The 15554-nt window shown below is 37.6% G+C and overlaps 3 long non-coding RNA genes across 3 annotated transcripts; all 3 read left to right on the top strand.

Annotated features, from left to right (window-relative positions):
* The first annotated feature begins 1153 nt into the window (after positions 1-1153).
* On the top strand, positions 1154-4185 carry LOC132628630 (uncharacterized). The gene is made up of 3 exons (XR_009578125.1): positions 1154-1879; positions 2596-2646; positions 3851-4185. It is a non-coding gene; the product is annotated as an uncharacterized LOC132628630 (long non-coding RNA).
* Positions 4186-4732: 547 nt separating this feature from the next.
* On the top strand, positions 4733-9141 carry LOC132628586 (uncharacterized). Its single transcript, XR_009578121.1, has 4 exons — positions 4733-5394; positions 5819-6835; positions 7552-7602; positions 8807-9141. It is a non-coding gene; the product is annotated as an uncharacterized LOC132628586 (long non-coding RNA).
* A 547-nt stretch (positions 9142-9688) lies between these two features.
* LOC132628542 (uncharacterized) lies at positions 9689-14097 on the top strand. Its single transcript, XR_009578117.1, has 4 exons — positions 9689-10350; positions 10775-11791; positions 12508-12558; positions 13763-14097. It is a non-coding gene; the product is annotated as an uncharacterized LOC132628542 (long non-coding RNA).
* The last annotated feature ends 1457 nt before the right edge of the window (positions 14098-15554 follow it).

The raw sequence follows: 15554 nt of genomic DNA, 5'->3' as shown, positions 1-15554 counted from the left end.
TTACAACATACCTGAGGAGGTTGGTCCCGCATTTGGAGAGTAAGTATGACAGGGTGCTTGAGACCATCACAGCTGAATTAACATAATTCATCTTCAAACCATCATTAAGACAATGAATTCATTGAAAATGAACAAGCTTTATATACAAATGCACCATCAAACAAAGATTACCCATTAGTGTAGAAACTCATCCAGTAAGAAACGTATCAATATTCAACACTGCAACATCATTTGTAGAATGATTTAGGAGGGAATAAGGGTAAAATAAAATATTTTGGTCAATATATTTTTAGTGGGTCCGGTCAATAAAATGAGTTCTTTGTTTATTTCTTACAAGTTTAGCTTTAAATAGAAATCAATAAAATATAATTAAAAAATTACTTAAATAGAAAAATTACTTAAATAGGTTCAATGGTTTGTATGTGAAACATCAATAGTTGAGCGACTTCCTGGTGAAAACAAAGTTGAGTGACTTTCTGGTTAAAAAACAAAGTTGAGTGACTTTCTGAGTGAAATATTCATAGTTGCGTGACCATATGAGATATTATCTCTGTAGAAAATGGTATAAAATTCCCCAAGCTTTCCTATTTGTCCAGAATGAATTTAATGTAATGAAATTTTAGACAATCAATATATTTTAACATGCTGTAGCATTTAATCTAACCTAATTTGTAGGTTATTGATATCAAGGTTATGATGGGTTATTGATATCAAGGTTATGTGTTTTTATTTTTCTATGACATAATAATATAAAAATTCTTTTATATTGACTAGTGTGTATAAATTAAACTCCTTTTGGATATGAGGAGTACAACATGAGTATTTCCACAAATATCTATAGATATCTTACAAGGGCATAAATGTGACACCCATGAAGGAGGGAAATTCACAAAGAAAGACTGGGAGACTTCTAGACTGACAAGCTTTTGAAGAAAGGGTGCACATGATAACTTAGGCGATTCCCATATCGAAATAGGAGAAGAAAGTGCAACGCTTTATAAAGCATAGCACAAGCTAAGTTCACATTGTACACACATTTTTGAGCTCGATGATGGCATAGCCCAGATGGACAAATCCATGAGGCCACAACAGACAATACGTGTTACACCCCGTACTTCGAAGAAACACTGTTAAATTTGAATGTAAGAATGTCGAGTTACGACTAGTTAAAACAACTTTGGAGTATGAGGAATGAGACATTATTAAGTATATTGTTTAAATAATGGATGATTATGATCTTGTAAGTCGTCATCGGGAAAGAGTATTTTAAAACACAAGAATATGGTCATTATCATGTATAATAAGTGATAAATATCATGTATGGAGGGTTTCGGAATATTTCGAGATCGAGCAAGTTGAAGAAAATAAGTTCGACGAAAATTTGAGAAATGCTGGACAAATTTTTAGTCAACTTTGGAGGGGTATATCTCTATGCATATTTGGAGTTTTAAGGCGTTTCAAAAGCCTAAAATGAAGTTCGTCAAGTCTAGTTTATGATTCAACAAACCACTCATCGATAGGACGTCGGAGTAGAGAATTATAGACGCTACAAACTGAACTGTCGCGCAGAAACAGCACTGCTACAGTACGCTACAGCACTGCTACAGTACTGTAGCTACAGTGACGCCGTTTCAGCCCTTATAAAAAGGGGCAAAACCCCATTTTTATCATCTAAAAACTTCTCAAATTTTCCAGAAAATTCAGCAACAAAAAGGGGCCTAAATCTCACATAAAAGTGAGGATTGTGAGTGAAATTTCAAGCTACGAAGTACTAATCGAAGTCCGGGCAACGCATAATCACGAATATAATTTTGTTTGGAGTTAGAGGAGCATGGGAACAATAAGATGTTGAAGGATTTGCTACTTTCATAAAAACAAGGTAAGAATCAATTCCTTTTTCTTATGTTATGAAGGTTTGTTTGTGTTGTAGTATGTAGAAATGAGTAGAATTTATGGAAATATGAAAGTTTGCAAAGTGGGTATGTATATATATTATATATGTAGCCATGGGTGTATATATGTTGTATACATATATGAGTTGAATTTTAAGTTGCATACTAGTTGTGGTTATTGTGGAATTTGTATTGGAAATGGAAGTTGAATGAAAATTGGATGAAATTGGAAAGAAGCCATGTTGGCCGTGTGGTAGATTGTTGTTGGAGATGAATTAGTAAGTAGAAAATGTGTTGGAATGGTTTTGTTGCATATATAAGAATTTTGGATTGAATATGGAAGTTGATGGAATTGTTGAATATTGAATATATAGCTTGGAATACTTTTGGTTTATGTTTGAATGGTCTTATATTAGTATGTGAATATGAAAATATTGATATCGGGTTGTAAGTGCAAAGTTGGATTTGGAATTGTCGCATTATTTGGAAAATAAGACTATTTACGCTAGAATGCGTTCCTAGTCGATTATTGATGTTGTATATATTGTTGTTGGTATGGTTGTTGTTGTTTTAGCCGAGTTTTAACCTCGGGGATGATATATATATAGGGGAGATGCTGCTCAAATTTTTATAGACAAGAATTGGTTAAGGTTGAAATTTTAAGTCTTATGAATAGTAAATTGGTAAATGTGACCATTTGTAGGTTTTGGACGAAACGGGATTTGAGTTTTGGCAAGCGTAAAGGGCAAGAAAGGTATGTAAAGCTATCCCGATTCTTCTCTTGGCATGTCCTAGATGTACTAGGCTTGGATTTACGCCTCGGGGAATATTCTGTCCATCGGAATCCGCGTTTGAAATCGTCTCTTTTTCATTCAATAGAATTGAATTCCTTAAGTATGCTTTGATGAAAAATTATGAAATTTTTTCCCAAATTGCTTAGGAAGTTATGGAATGTCCTAGAACCTTTGTAGGTGACCCCATAAGCTTAAAAATACGTAATTTGAGCCCACCGCTTCATTGGTTCCGAGGTGGGCCCACTATTTCCAATTTTACCCTTTATGTGTCTATGACTTGTCTTCGAGCGTTTTCGTTAGAGATACTCTAACTACTCCTTTATCTACTAAATAAAAACTATTTTAAATATTTCATTAAGTCTTATAAATTGTTTTGAATCTTGAAAACGATCTCGGATAGATTATGCCTCCGTAACCCGTTATGACATCTAAATTTACTTACTATGTTTCCGTCCGATTTCATTGATTTGATTTGACATTCGATATGCCTCATTGAGTCTCTGGAAATATATTTATGGTATTTTTAGTGCATTTAGTTTCTCACTACTCCGTTCGTGGATGCCTCAATGTTTCCCCCACTGAGCCCGGGCCAGGATATGTTGTCAAGCGTGATCCTTTGCATTGTTCGCCGTGCCTCGATGTGAGGGGGCAGGTATACGCGTACATGGGTTTGTGGAGTATGCTGTGCCATGTACGCTTGTTCTGATATGATCTGATATGGCCATCTGATATGATATGCTATGTTACGGGGTTATTCCCCTTTTTTCTGATCCTTATGTGTTGTGGCACCAGTGTCGGGGGGTGACCACGTTCTGTCTGCCGAGTCCCTTGGCAGGGGCCGGATATGATATGGCATATGTTTTTGTACATACTCTTCATGTTTTGAAAATATGCATTTGATACTCTGGACATCTCACTCACATTTCTGTACGTTCTGTTCCGGTTATGATTTTGTTCCGTAATGGGACCAGGTATGACATACGTTTCCTGTAAGTACTATTTATGCTTTATGATCAGCATTTTGCTAATCTGGATATTCCGTTCATTTTTCTGTACCTCCTGTTCCGATTATGACTTTGTTTACTACGTTCCATGCTTTACATACTCAGTACATATTTCGTACTGACCCCCTTTCTTCGGGGGCTGCGTTTTCATGCCGCGCAGGTACAGACTACAGATTTGCTGACCCACCTGCCTAGGACACCTATTCTGCTATTCTGGAGCGCTCTTTTGTCCAGAGCCTATACTCTGGTACAGTCTGCTGCTGTTGGATATATGTGCGCTATTCATGGGTACGACGGGGCCCTGTCCTGTCTTATGTTTCTGTTATGTTCTGTAGAGGTCTGTAGACATACATGTGGGTTCTGTATATGTTTTGGGTTGCTATGATTTGTGATAGCCTTATCGGCTTCCATGTGTTATATATGTTCCTCTATGACACTAGTAATGTCGACTGACTTTTATATTTATATAATCTGCTAGTCTGCTGGTTTGGATTATTGGGTACGTTTGGGTGTCCAGCACGGACACTAGTCACGGCCTACGGGGTTGGGTCGTGACAAAAGTGGTATCAGAGCAGTTCGGCCTCGGAATGTCTACAGACCGTGTCTAGTAGAGTCTTGTTTATCGGTGTGTTGTGCACCACATCTATAAACAGGAGGCTACAGGACATTTAGGGTGTTACTTTTCTTTGAATCTTAGATCGTGCGATAGAGCCAGCTATAGGAAATGAACCCCTTTTTTTTTACTAACCCTTGATTGCAGCTGGAGAACGGTATCGACGTAAGACAGCGACTGATGATATTGGAAGCTACACAGTACACAGGTAAGTAATGGTATGGAAGATTTATGCTGGGTAAGGTGTTTGAAATACGATTGAAACATGAAGCTGAAGATTGAAAAGAAAAAAAAATAAGCAGGAAAGTGTAGTAGGTGCAGTTTGAGTTGGGCATGTGAGGTAAGCCTCAGCATCTTTATACTTTTATTTGAAATTATTAGCCCCGTGTGGCTCTGAGGCGATATGATACGATATGTATATACGTATATGTGTTGGCCCTGTGAGGCATGGTTGGTATTTCCTGTGTACAGGTTTTGGGATAGTAAGAAATACAGAGGAACCTCTGCCCAATTTTTTCTAGAAATACGGAGAGGAAAATGAGATATAAATTCTTAACGTGTCTTGAAGATCGATACCGTAGGGTAAATCTATTATGTTGGATTAAAGTTTAAGAGATACCCTCCATGTCATTTGTAAGAAGCATTATCCCTATTTGGAAAAATTTTATCTCGAGAAATCATATATGAGTAGCAAATTCTCAATTTATTTAAACGGACCGGAAATATGTTCCAACCCCATTTTGCTTTAGAACAGCCTAGGTTGAGGGGCAAAAATATGTGGAAGGGCAAAGATGCCCAACGGTTAAGTTTCCTCTAATTGGAAGAATACAAAGTGTATGACAGGCAGTTGAGGATTGAGTGGTCCGCTTACGACTCAAATATATATATATACAAATATGGAGGTAATTATGTGAATTAAGTACTAACAGATTCCGCGAAGTTCGTCGGATTCTAGTTTTCTTTTGCTGGTAGTCGGAAGATGCCTCACAGTAACATTATATCAGTTTTCATCGACTGATTGGAGATGGGATCTGTGGAATAAAAACTTAAACTCGTGAGCTGTCTAAAATTACATATATACACACATGGAGGTGAATATTGAGGATTTACAGGGGCGATATGATAACTATATAGTTAGAAAAGTAAAAGAATCCCCTCTAAGTCTGGGTGGGACCCCCTACGAGGGCGTTTTGAAAGTTGTTAAGACCCCAATTTTCCTTAAATTACGTGACCAAGGTCGCGCGGGGCAGTTGACGTGATTATACCGGCCTTAACGCACCTAAATGTATTGAAGTTTTCGAGGTTAAGCGTGCTAAGGTGGGAGGATGGGTGACCCCCCTGGGAAATATGTATGAAATCCCAAAGATTCAGCCACAAGAGACGAATGAAAGAATGAGATCAAAATTGGATAAGGGTGTGTGGTAAGCACGAAATGAAAGGGGCATACAAGGATATAACGACGAAGACTGAAGAGACGACAGACTAAAGAGACGACTGAAGCGATAAAGCATGGAGAGTTAGTGGACAGACAAATAACAAGAAAAAGGGATGACCTTGAGTACAGGCGTAAATCTTGGCTACAAAAGAAGAAGAATGGATTGCATAGTTTGGATAAGTTCAGTTTTACCGGGCAAGCAATACTGAAAGTAAGTAAAGTAAATACTGATAAATACGGGAAAAAAACATTGATATCTACCTCGGGGAGAACTCTACCTCAACATTCGAGGACGAATGTTTTTAAAGGGGGGGAGAATGTTACACCCCGTACTTCGAAGAAACACTGTTAAATTTGAATGTAAGAATGTCGAGTTACGACTAGTTAAAACAACTTTGGAGTATGAGGAATGAGACATTATTAAGTATATTGTTTAAATAATGGATGATTATGATCTTGTAAGTCGTCATCGGGAAAGAGTATTTTAAAACACAAGAATATGGTCATTATCATGTATAATAAGTGATAAATATCATGTATGGAGGGTTTCGGAATATTTCGAGATCGAGCAAGTTGAAGAAAATAAGTTCGACGAAAATTTGAGAAATGCTGGACAAATTTTTAGTCAACTTTGGAGGGGTATATCTCTATGCATATTTGGAGTTTTAAGGCGTTTCAAAAGCCTAAAATGAAGTTCGTCAAGTCTAGTTTATGATTCAACAAACCACTCATCGATAGGACGTCGGAGTAGAGAATTATAGACGCTACAAACTGAACTGTCGCGCAGAAACAGCACTGCTACAGTACGCTACAGCACTGCTACAGTACTGTAGCTACAGTGACGCCGTTTCAGCCCTTATAAAAAGGGGCAAAACCCCATTTTTATCATCTAAAAACTTCTCAAATTTTCCAGAAAATTCAGCAACAAAAAGGGGCCTAAATCTCACATAAAAGTGAGGATTGTGAGTGAAATTTCAAGCTACGAAGTACTAATCGAAGTCCGGGCAACGCATAATCACGAATATAATTTTGTTTGGAGTTAGAGGAGCATGGGAACAATAAGATGTTGAAGGATTTGCTACTTTCATAAAAACAAGGTAAGAATCAATTCCTTTTTCTTATGTTATGAAGGTTTGTTTGTGTTGTAGTATGTAGAAATGAGTAGAATTTATGGAAATATGAAAGTTTGCAAAGTGGGTATGTATATATATTATATATGTAGCCATGGGTGTATATATGTTGTATACATATATGAGTTGAATTTTAAGTTGCATACTAGTTGTGGTTATTGTGGAATTTGTATTGGAAATGGAAGTTGAATGAAAATTGGATGAAATTGGAAAGAAGCCATGTTGGCCGTGTGGTAGATTGTTGTTGGAGATGAATTAGTAAGTAGAAAATGTGTTGGAATGGTTTTGTTGCATATATAAGAATTTTGGATTGAATATGGAAGTTGATGGAATTGTTGAATATTGAATATATAGCTTGGAATACTTTTGGTTTATGTTTGAATGGTCTTATATTAGTATGTGAATATGAAAATATTGATATCGGGTTGTAAGTGCAAAGTTGGATTTGGAATTGTCGCATTATTTGGAAAATAAGACTATTTACGCTAGAATGCGTTCCTAGTCGATTATTGATGTTGTATATATTGTTGTTGGTATGGTTGTTGTTGTTTTAGCCGAGTTTTAACCTCGGGGATGATATATATATAGGGGAGATGCTGCTCAAATTTTTATAGACAAGAATTGGTTAAGGTTGAAATTTTAAGTCTTATGAATAGTAAATTGGTAAATGTGACCATTTGTAGGTTTTGGACGAAACGGGATTTGAGTTTTGGCAAGCGTAAAGGGCAAGAAAGGTATGTAAAGCTATCCCGATTCTTCTCTTGGCATGTCCTAGATGTACTAGGCTTGGATTTACGCCTCGGGGAATATTCTGTCCATCGGAATCCGCGTTTGAAATCGTCTCTTTTTCATTCAATAGAATTGAATTCCTTAAGTATGCTTTGATGAAAAATTATGAAATTTTTTCCCAAATTGCTTAGGAAGTTATGGAATGTCCTAGAACCTTTGTAGGTGACCCCATAAGCTTAAAAATACGTAATTTGAGCCCACCGCTTCATTGGTTCCGAGGTGGGCCCACTATTTCCAATTTTACCCTTTATGTGTCTATGACTTGTCTTCGAGCGTTTTCGTTAGAGATACTCTAACTACTCCTTTATCTACTAAATAAAAACTATTTTAAATATTTCATTAAGTCTTATAAATTGTTTTGAATCTTGAAAACGATCTCGGATAGATTATGCCTCCGTAACCCGTTATGACATCTAAATTTACTTACTATGTTTCCGTCCGATTTCATTGATTTGATTTGACATTCGATATGCCTCATTGAGTCTCTGGAAATATATTTATGGTATTTTTAGTGCATTTAGTTTCTCACTACTCCGTTCGTGGATGCCTCAATGTTTCCCCCACTGAGCCCGGGCCAGGATATGTTGTCAAGCGTGATCCTTTGCATTGTTCGCCGTGCCTCGATGTGAGGGGGCAGGTATACGCGTACATGGGTTTGTGGAGTATGCTGTGCCATGTACGCTTGTTCTGATATGATCTGATATGGCCATCTGATATGATATGCTATGTTACGGGGTTATTCCCCTTTTTTCTGATCCTTATGTGTTGTGGCACCAGTGTCGGGGGGTGACCACGTTCTGTCTGCCGAGTCCCTTGGCAGGGGCCGGATATGATATGGCATATGTTTTTGTACATACTCTTCATGTTTTGAAAATATGCATTTGATACTCTGGACATCTCACTCACATTTCTGTACGTTCTGTTCCGGTTATGATTTTGTTCCGTAATGGGACCAGGTATGACATACGTTTCCTGTAAGTACTATTTATGCTTTATGATCAGCATTTTGCTAATCTGGATATTCCGTTCATTTTTCTGTACCTCCTGTTCCGATTATGACTTTGTTTACTACGTTCCATGCTTTACATACTCAGTACATATTTCGTACTGACCCCCTTTCTTCGGGGGCTGCGTTTTCATGCCGCGCAGGTACAGACTACAGATTTGCTGACCCACCTGCCTAGGACACCTATTCTGCTATTCTGGAGCGCTCTTTTGTCCAGAGCCTATACTCTGGTACAGTCTGCTGCTGTTGGATATATGTGCGCTATTCATGGGTACGACGGGGCCCTGTCCTGTCTTATGTTTCTGTTATGTTCTGTAGAGGTCTGTAGACATACATGTGGGTTCTGTATATGTTTTGGGTTGCTATGATTTGTGATAGCCTTATCGGCTTCCATGTGTTATATATGTTCCTCTATGACACTAGTAATGTCGACTGACTTTTATATTTATATAATCTGCTAGTCTGCTGGTTTGGATTATTGGGTACGTTTGGGTGTCCAGCACGGACACTAGTCACGGCCTACGGGGTTGGGTCGTGACAAAAGTGGTATCAGAGCAGTTCGGCCTCGGAATGTCTACAGACCGTGTCTAGTAGAGTCTTGTTTATCGGTGTGTTGTGCACCACATCTATAAACAGGAGGCTACAGGACATTTAGGGTGTTACTTTTCTTTGAATCTTAGATCGTGCGATAGAGCCAGCTATAGGAAATGAACCCCTTTTTTTTTACTAACCCTTGATTGCAGCTGGAGAACGGTATCGACGTAAGACAGCGACTGATGATATTGGAAGCTACACAGTACACAGGTAAGTAATGGTATGGAAGATTTATGCTGGGTAAGGTGTTTGAAATACGATTGAAACATGAAGCTGAAGATTGAAAAGAAAAAAAAATAAGCAGGAAAGTGTAGTAGGTGCAGTTTGAGTTGGGCATGTGAGGTAAGCCTCAGCATCTTTATACTTTTATTTGAAATTATTAGCCCCGTGTGGCTCTGAGGCGATATGATACGATATGTATATACGTATATGTGTTGGCCCTGTGAGGCATGGTTGGTATTTCCTGTGTACAGGTTTTGGGATAGTAAGAAATACAGAGGAACCTCTGCCCAATTTTTTCTAGAAATACGGAGAGGAAAATGAGATATAAATTCTTAACGTGTCTTGAAGATCGATACCGTAGGGTAAATCTATTATGTTGGATTAAAGTTTAAGAGATACCCTCCATGTCATTTGTAAGAAGCATTATCCCTATTTGGAAAAATTTTATCTCGAGAAATCATATATGAGTAGCAAATTCTCAATTTATTTAAACGGACCGGAAATATGTTCCAACCCCATTTTGCTTTAGAACAGCCTAGGTTGAGGGGCAAAAATATGTGGAAGGGCAAAGATGCCCAACGGTTAAGTTTCCTCTAATTGGAAGAATACAAAGTGTATGACAGGCAGTTGAGGATTGAGTGGTCCGCTTACGACTCAAATATATATATATACAAATATGGAGGTAATTATGTGAATTAAGTACTAACAGATTCCGCGAAGTTCGTCGGATTCTAGTTTTCTTTTGCTGGTAGTCGGAAGATGCCTCACAGTAACATTATATCAGTTTTCATCGACTGATTGGAGATGGGATCTGTGGAATAAAAACTTAAACTCGTGAGCTGTCTAAAATTACATATATACACACATGGAGGTGAATATTGAGGATTTACAGGGGCGATATGATAACTATATAGTTAGAAAAGTAAAAGAATCCCCTCTAAGTCTGGGTGGGACCCCCTACGAGGGCGTTTTGAAAGTTGTTAAGACCCCAATTTTCCTTAAATTACGTGACCAAGGTCGCGCGGGGCAGTTGACGTGATTATACCGGCCTTAACGCACCTAAATGTATTGAAGTTTTCGAGGTTAAGCGTGCTAAGGTGGGAGGATGGGTGACCCCCCTGGGAAATATGTATGAAATCCCAAAGATTCAGCCACAAGAGACGAATGAAAGAATGAGATCAAAATTGGATAAGGGTGTGTGGTAAGCACGAAATGAAAGGGGCATACAAGGATATAACGACGAAGACTGAAGAGACGACAGACTAAAGAGACGACTGAAGCGATAAAGCATGGAGAGTTAGTGGACAGACAAATAACAAGAAAAAGGGATGACCTTGAGTACAGGCGTAAATCTTGGCTACAAAAGAAGAAGAATGGATTGCATAGTTTGGATAAGTTCAGTTTTACCGGGCAAGCAATACTGAAAGTAAGTAAAGTAAATACTGATAAATACGGGAAAAAAACATTGATATCTACCTCGGGGAGAACTCTACCTCAACATTCGAGGACGAATGTTTTTAAAGGGGGGGAGAATGTTACACCCCGTACTTCGAAGAAACACTGTTAAATTTGAATGTAAGAATGTCGAGTTACGACTAGTTAAAACAACTTTGGAGTATGAGGAATGAGACATTATTAAGTATATTGTTTAAATAATGGATGATTATGATCTTGTAAGTCGTCATCGGGAAAGAGTATTTTAAAACACAAGAATATGGTCATTATCATGTATAATAAGTGATAAATATCATGTATGGAGGGTTTCGGAATATTTCGAGATCGAGCAAGTTGAAGAAAATAAGTTCGACGAAAATTTGAGAAATGCTGGACAAATTTTTAGTCAACTTTGGAGGGGTATATCTCTATGCATATTTGGAGTTTTAAGGCGTTTCAAAAGCCTAAAATGAAGTTCGTCAAGTCTAGTTTATGATTCAACAAACCACTCATCGATAGGACGTCGGAGTAGAGAATTATAGACGCTACAAACTGAACTGTCGCGCAGAAACAGCACTGCTACAGTACGCTACAGCACTGCTACAGTACTGTAGCTACAGTGACGCCGTTTCAGCCCTTATAAAAAGGGGCAAAACCCCATTTTTATCATCTAAAAACTTCTCAAATTTTCCAGAAAATTCAGCAACAAAAAGGGGCCTAAATCTCACATAAAAGTGAGGATTGTGAGTGAAATTTCAAGCTACGAAGTACTAATCGAAGTCCGGGCAACGCATAATCACGAATATAATTTTGTTTGGAGTTAGAGGAGCATGGGAACAATAAGATGTTGAAGGATTTGCTACTTTCATAAAAACAAGGTAAGAATCAATTCCTTTTTCTTATGTTATGAAGGTTTGTTTGTGTTGTAGTATGTAGAAATGAGTAGAATTTATGGAAATATGAAAGTTTGCAAAGTGGGTATGTATATATATTATATATGTAGCCATGGGTGTATATATGTTGTATACATATATGAGTTGAATTTTAAGTTGCATACTAGTTGTGGTTATTGTGGAATTTGTATTGGAAATGGAAGTTGAATGAAAATTGGATGAAATTGGAAAGAAGCCATGTTGGCCGTGTGGTAGATTGTTGTTGGAGATGAATTAGTAAGTAGAAAATGTGTTGGAATGGTTTTGTTGCATATATAAGAATTTTGGATTGAATATGGAAGTTGATGGAATTGTTGAATATTGAATATATAGCTTGGAATACTTTTGGTTTATGTTTGAATGGTCTTATATTAGTATGTGAATATGAAAATATTGATATCGGGTTGTAAGTGCAAAGTTGGATTTGGAATTGTCGCATTATTTGGAAAATAAGACTATTTACGCTAGAATGCGTTCCTAGTCGATTATTGATGTTGTATATATTGTTGTTGGTATGGTTGTTGTTGTTTTAGCCGAGTTTTAACCTCGGGGATGATATATATATAGGGGAGATGCTGCTCAAATTTTTATAGACAAGAATTGGTTAAGGTTGAAATTTTAAGTCTTATGAATAGTAAATTGGTAAATGTGACCATTTGTAGGTTTTGGACGAAACGGGATTTGAGTTTTGGCAAGCGTAAAGGGCAAGAAAGGTATGTAAAGCTATCCCGATTCTTCTCTTGGCATGTCCTAGATGTACTAGGCTTGGATTTACGCCTCGGGGAATATTCTGTCCATCGGAATCCGCGTTTGAAATCGTCTCTTTTTCATTCAATAGAATTGAATTCCTTAAGTATGCTTTGATGAAAAATTATGAAATTTTTTCCCAAATTGCTTAGGAAGTTATGGAATGTCCTAGAACCTTTGTAGGTGACCCCATAAGCTTAAAAATACGTAATTTGAGCCCACCGCTTCATTGGTTCCGAGGTGGGCCCACTATTTCCAATTTTACCCTTTATGTGTCTATGACTTGTCTTCGAGCGTTTTCGTTAGAGATACTCTAACTACTCCTTTATCTACTAAATAAAAACTATTTTAAATATTTCATTAAGTCTTATAAATTGTTTTGAATCTTGAAAACGATCTCGGATAGATTATGCCTCCGTAACCCGTTATGACATCTAAATTTACTTACTATGTTTCCGTCCGATTTCATTGATTTGATTTGACATTCGATATGCCTCATTGAGTCTCTGGAAATATATTTATGGTATTTTTAGTGCATTTAGTTTCTCACTACTCCGTTCGTGGATGCCTCAATGTTTCCCCCACTGAGCCCGGGCCAGGATATGTTGTCAAGCGTGATCCTTTGCATTGTTCGCCGTGCCTCGATGTGAGGGGGCAGGTATACGCGTACATGGGTTTGTGGAGTATGCTGTGCCATGTACGCTTGTTCTGATATGATCTGATATGGCCATCTGATATGATATGCTATGTTACGGGGTTATTCCCCTTTTTTCTGATCCTTATGTGTTGTGGCACCAGTGTCGGGGGGTGACCACGTTCTGTCTGCCGAGTCCCTTGGCAGGGGCCGGATATGATATGGCATATGTTTTTGTACATACTCTTCATGTTTTGAAAATATGCATTTGATACTCTGGACATCTCACTCACATTTCTGTACGTTCTGTTCCGGTTATGATTTTGTTCCGTAATGGGACCAGGTATGACATACGTTTCCTGTAAGTACTATTTATGCTTTATGATCAGCATTTTGCTAATCTGGATATTCCGTTCATTTTTCTGTACCTCCTGTTCCGATTATGACTTTGTTTACTACGTTCCATGCTTTACATACTCAGTACATATTTCGTACTGACCCCCTTTCTTCGGGGGCTGCGTTTTCATGCCGCGCAGGTACAGACTACAGATTTGCTGACCCACCTGCCTAGGACACCTATTCTGCTATTCTGGAGCGCTCTTTTGTCCAGAGCCTATACTCTGGTACAGTCTGCTGCTGTTGGATATATGTGCGCTATTCATGGGTACGACGGGGCCCTGTCCTGTCTTATGTTTCTGTTATGTTCTGTAGAGGTCTGTAGACATACATGTGGGTTCTGTATATGTTTTGGGTTGCTATGATTTGTGATAGCCTTATCGGCTTCCATGTGTTATATATGTTCCTCTATGACACTAGTAATGTCGACTGACTTTTATATTTATATAATCTGCTAGTCTGCTGGTTTGGATTATTGGGTACGTTTGGGTGTCCAGCACGGACACTAGTCACGGCCTACGGGGTTGGGTCGTGACAATACGTATCATAGGCATGATCATGACAAATATGGTACCAAAGCTAGATGCCTCCTTAGTACTCCATTTGCTCCTCATCTTACGAGGTATTAGTAGCCGTTTCCAGCTGTTGTTCCCCTCCCAAGAATAGGTTCTTATGCGTTACTTACCTCAATGAGGACGTTGACCTGAGAGAGGGACGGGGGTAGGGTGGGGATGGTGTAAAGTAGGGGTGGGCATGGTACGGTATTAGAAATTTTGGTATGGTAATTTTGAATTTCAGTTTTTAAAAATACTGTACCATTACCGTACAAATTAATTCGGTATGATTCAATATTTTGAATTTCGGTTTCGGTATTTTACGGTACGGTAAATCGGTAACCATAGTTTGTTCGATTTTGACTTATATATACTCATATAATAGAGAATTATGACTTCGGCTATTTAAGAAATGTCTCAATAATATCGTGCTAACACCTTACACATGTAAAGATATTCAAAAGAAAGCACAAGCAATTCCCTTAGTAAATCAATTAGACAAAAAGGGCATTTCAATCAAGTTTAATTAGTTAAAATATCAACGTCTAAATAATTAATTTTGTACTAATACTAGATTATATAGTTGTTAGTAGTTTAATAGTTATATATATATGAATTGTATACGTAACTATATACTTCAGTATGGTATTCGGTATTTCGGTATATTTTCACAAATACCAGATACCGTACTGAATGCCAAATTTTTAAAAAATGCATACCAAATACCATAATACCAAAATCACGGTATAAAAATTTTCGATTTCGATATGATAATCGGTATATACCGTACCATGTCCACCCCCTAGTGTAAAGGGCTTTATAAAACATCACAAGTTCATATGCTATGCACATTTTTGAATTCGATGATGACGTAGTTCAAGAGATAAATCTGTAATCAGTTAATCAGGCCAACACAGATAATACGTGTCATGGGCTTGACTCGTGAGACAACTTGTTGTGTTGCTTTTGTGGCCAATGATGCAGGTATTCTTAGGGGAAAATGATGTCCGCAAACAAAACCCTAATACAAGAAATCTCCTAACCATCTGATAGGTGAAGGAATAAAATAAACGAATAATAAATGAATACCACATTTGTCATGATCCAATTGTTTTCGACCAACATCAACGGCTTTTCCCAAACACACATATGAATCTATTTGTCTCAAAAAAGTTGGCTTAGTAATGAGTGTAACATACTTAAATAATTACGTAATAGGAAAACTAACAAAGAAAACAGAGAGTACAATTATGAGTCAAATATGTAAAGACACAATTTCACTTTTAATGTGCCATTGATGAGATTGACTTTTTTTTTTTGGTATTTTAGACATGTTTTCATAAAGCCAACAAATTTACCAATTAAAGCCTGACGACGG

The sequence above is a fragment of the Lycium barbarum genome, chromosome 1 (assembly GCF_019175385.1).
Source record: "Lycium barbarum isolate Lr01 chromosome 1, ASM1917538v2, whole genome shotgun sequence".
NCBI lineage: Eukaryota > Viridiplantae > Streptophyta > Magnoliopsida > Solanales > Solanaceae > Lycium > Lycium barbarum.
Note: the sequence above shows the minus strand (reverse complement) of the source record. Positions and strands in the feature narration are given on the sequence as shown.